General features: G+C 46.3%; 1 non-coding gene across 1 annotated transcript; it reads right to left on the reverse strand.

Annotated features, from left to right (window-relative positions):
- Positions 1 to 1,448: 1,448 nt before the first annotated feature.
- LOC115944429 (U6 spliceosomal RNA) lies at positions 1,449 to 1,555 on the reverse strand. The gene has a single exon (XR_004078984.1). It is a non-coding gene; the product is annotated as a U6 spliceosomal RNA (small nuclear RNA).
- Between the last annotated feature and the right edge of the window lie 3,001 nt (positions 1,556 to 4,556).

Genomic DNA, 4,556 nt, shown 5'->3' on the forward strand with positions numbered 1-4,556 from the left:
AGCCCCAGCCAAGCCTTCAGATGGCAACAGCCCCAGCCAACATATTAACTAAAACCTCAGGAGAGACCCTGAGCCAAAACCACTCAGCAAAGCCGCTTCCAGATTCCTGACCCTCAGAAACTGTAAGATAAATAAGCATTTATTACTTTCAGCTCCTTTCAAGGTATTTTGCTATGCAACAATAGATAACTAATATAATGGCCAAATCAAGAGGTGGAAGGAGGGGTTCTTCACAATGCCTGCCCAGCAGTAGTTCAACACTATGGTTGAAGTGGTATGCCTACCACTTTTCAATTTGTGTCCAGTTCTACATGAACTTGGCAAATATGAACTTGTACTGTGATTATCCTGTTCTTGTTCTACCTTTCATGTTCAGTTTATGAGGATGTGGGAAGACATGTGTATTTTAGTTCTTAGGGCATTAGCCACATGTAGACTGGTGGGGAGGACTGCACATCATTTGAGTGTGATCATTAAACTGCATGCCGAGGGGCACCTGGGTGGCTCAGTTGTTAAGCGTCTGCCTTCGGCTCAGGTCACGATCCCAGGGTCCTGGGATCGAGCCCTGCATCGGGCTCCCCGCTCAGCAGGAAGCCTGCTTCTCCCTCTCCCACTCCCCCTGCCTGTGTTTCCTCTCTTGCTGTGTCTCTCTCTGTCAAATAAATAAATAAAATCTTAAAAAAAATAAATAAACGATAAACTGGATGCAGAGACTGGATGGGATTATGGGATGTGTTTCTCTTGGGGAGGAATAAATGTGGGAGAAAGATAAAACAGGTATTTGATGACCAGAAGGATAGAATATGGCAAAGACAATAATACTATGTATTTCCCAAATCCCATTTTTCTTCTCCTCCCAGACTCACAGCTGAGTTCTATTTCCCAGTCTCTCTGTAGTTGGTGGGGCAATGTGAGTTCTGGCTAAGGGAACATGGGTAGAAGTGTCCAGAGGACTTCCAGGGCTGGCCCCTAAAAAGTCTTCTGAGCCATTCTTCTTGCACTCTCTCTATTTCCTCTCTAGCTGTCCATATGCTGTGTATCCAGTGAAGGACTCAGAGGCCCAAGTAATTGCAAATCTTCTAGAGGGAAGCAGCCTGGTTCCCTGCAAGCATCGTGCACATGCATGTGCACACATGCACACACATTCACACACACACTGGACTACCAAGTAAGATAGAAATAAGGGTTTTTTTCTTTTTTAAAAATTTTATTTAAAATCAATTAATTAACATATAGTGTATTATTAGTTTCAGAGATAGAGTTTAGTGATTCATCAGTTGCATATAATACCCAGTGCTCATTACATCAAGTGCCCTCCTTTATGCCCATCACCCAGGGGGTGATCCCCCCACCCACCTCCCCTCCAGCAACCCTCAGTTTGTTTCCTATAGTTAAGAGTCTCCTATGGTTTGTTTCCCTCTCTGATTTCGTCTTATTTTCTTTTTCCCTACCTCTCCCTATGTTTCATGAATTGGCGTGTCATCCTTGTGCAGGGGCCATGCTAATCTTCTCTGTATCATTTCAATTTTAGTATATGTGCTGCAGAAGAGAGCACTAGAAATAAGTTTTTATTTGAAGACATTTGTTATAGCAATTACCTGCTGTTACTAAAACAATTTAACTCCTCTGTTCTGAACTGCAGTTTTACTGGGAGTTGGTGCCAAACTATTTTACAATTATATGCAGGCAAACTTTTAGTTAAAGTAGTCCATATTCACAATTTTCTGACAACCACCCCGTGATATTAGTTCTGGTATTTAAAACCAGAAGAATATAAAACCGTATCTCCCAGGAGGGCTTTTGTCTTGGCCTGACACCACATCCCTCCTGGAGTGGTTAAGGGCATAGACTCAAATTATTTAATTTTGTTCTCATATCAGCCATGTAAGAAGTGTGTTTTTATCAACAGTTTGCTCTATCTGAGAAACTCAAGGTCCTAGGAGGCCTGGAGACTTGCGCAAAGTCATACATCTGATAACTTTGGAGCCAGTATTTGTATCCAGCTCTTCTGATTTCAAATCCAGTGGTCTCTCCCTCATATCACAATGCAAGGGGAGAAGAAAGCCCATCTGTGGCCTTGGGGTTCTCTCTCTCTGCAAGTTTTATTGCTATCTGACTTCAAATATTGAAAATAACAGACAAGACAGGCAAACATCACCCTTCTTCCCAGTTCTAACAAGACTCTTCCCAGACACAGATGATTCCATTCCCAGCTGGAAATGCTTTCCTGGAGCAGGAATTGGAATTTCCCATGAGAACAGATGCCCCTACCCGATCCTCCTATGTGGAGAATCTACAGGGCTCTTCCCATCTCTGGTAGGCCAAGGACAGGTACTACTACAACATCCCCTGGGGAGGAGAAGAACCTTCAAACTGCCGCAGTCTGGACCCCATCTGCTTTGGGGGGTTAATATATACATAAACGTCCAGTCACTAAGCAAATGAGCCAACTGTTAAAATTGTCTTTCCCAGTTCCTGATCCAATAGAACCTATCTGTCCCGTGGTGACACTAGAAATACCACGATGGGTGGAACAGGATTCTCAGGGAAACCCAGCTACAGATCTCATGAGCTGTAGTGTTCATCATCAGGCCTTCTCAGCGGCCCTAATAGTGCAAATACACGCAGCATCCCTCATCTGGGTACAAGGGAAACCACACATGTGCCTTCTAAAACAGATGGATGCCAGAAGCTGGATAAAGCATCATTCCAACAAAAAGCAGCTTTTACACATGCCAGCAGCCTGGGGTTGGATCTCAGAGGCCAGACAACCAATGAGCTTTTGCCTCCCTGAAGTAATGCTTCTAATAGGGAATCTTACTGGCTGAAGGACTTGTCACTCACTCACCAAAGTTTACAGGGATGAAACTGTGGCATCCAGGCTTTTTCTCCCATACTGAGAGGATCAGTGAAGCTCTGGTTGAACTCTGTTGCTGGTTTTGTCTCCTACAATTCACTTCTGAAATTGTGAGTTTCTTGGGCTTTTGTGCATTTTAATTTCATTGGCATAAAAAGCCCTTTGGTTAACAGACTTTCCAAAGCCGTAAATATTTTCTGGACATCAGTGCTCCATGTTTTTCAGAGTCCTGCTATTATTTTTATCACTTCCACTTTATCCATGGAAACAGAAAGATGGGAGCAGAAAAACTTTCCAATTGCACTGATTCTAGGGGTGAGGACTGTTGGCCCCAGGATACAGATTTTATAAACAGAAAGGAAAGAAAGGAGCCATAAGTCTGAGTGCAGCAATGTTTTCTGGGCTGTCAATCCAGCCACTCCCACCTACACATGTCCCATTTCTCACTGCGCATTAACTCGGCAGCCTGCTGCCTCACCCAGGCCTGTGCTAGCCAGGGGCCTGTGTGCTGGGCACTGTCATAGGAGACTGGGCCGCCTGAGCTGGTCTCCAATGCCAGAGGCTGTGTGACCTTGAGTGAGTCCCTATGCCAGTGTGAGCTTCAGCTTCCACACTGTAAAGTGAGCCTACCAATGTCTCCCTGGTAAAGTGGTTGTCAGGATTAGAGGAGGGCATGCCCAGGAGTCCCTGGCACAAACTGCTGCTCAGAAGACAGTAGACTGGCTTCCAGTGGTGTCTGTCCCAGGCGATGTGCTTCAGGAGGGCTGGGAGTTCACCTAGTCAGTGACAGGGCATCGGGGAGCACCCACGGAAGGCAGGGACGAGGCAACTTCCTGGTGCTGACCAGGGTCAGGTGCCTGAGGTAGCCTCACGCAGAGTGAAGACCGCTTTTCCAAGAACATAGGCTCAGCATTGTCCATGTAAAATTCCAGTGTCCCCCAAACAGAGGAGCCCCGCCAGCATGACAGTCACATTTTCCACAAAGGTTGTGTGTGGAACAAACTGGTGTCCACCCAGGAATGTGCCAACAGGAACTTCACTGAGCCAGATGGCCTTGGGCACTTGAGACTTCTCCCTGGCACATAAAGGGGATGCCTATGCTTTGAGAAAAGTGGGAAAGGAGTAAAGGGAGAAAATGTTCCTGGTCTCTTAGGACCAAAAATTACACGTCTTCAGTTTAGTGTGGTTTCAGATCTAGACATTCAAAAACATCAGGCAGATGGGGGTTGGATGTATATCTTCCCTACAATATGAGGACAAATGAAGGCAACAGTCTCAAGAGAAGTAGTGTGTGAGCCAGACAAGCTCCAGTCAAGGCCTCTGGGGAGAGACAGAGACCAGTGGCTGGAGGGCACATGTCCAGAGGGTGGGGAAAGGGACTTGAGATCAAAAACTGGAGTTCTTAGCCCTCCTCCATCCCTACCCTTCTGCCCCCCCTCCACACCCCCTACCCAGCCACCGAGGTAGCTGCCCTGTCAGTCCTGTACCAGCTCATGTAAGGGAACAAAAAATGCCATGATCACAGAATCACCTCAGGAACAGAAAACCCTACCAGCTTTTTGCCCAGGGTGAAGTAGGAATTAGATAGAGAGTTCAGCCCTGGCCTCTCCCCATGCCACCCTCAGTGAGCTTGCGAATACTAGAGTACCGCACCTTGGGGGATACAAACCATTAAGGATGAAGCCATGGCATGTCACGC

Source organism: Leptonychotes weddellii, chromosome 6 (assembly GCF_054177405.1).
Source record: "Leptonychotes weddellii isolate Sample4059 chromosome 6, ASM5417740v2, whole genome shotgun sequence".
In the NCBI taxonomy this organism is placed as follows: domain Eukaryota; kingdom Metazoa; phylum Chordata; class Mammalia; order Carnivora; family Phocidae; genus Leptonychotes; species Leptonychotes weddellii.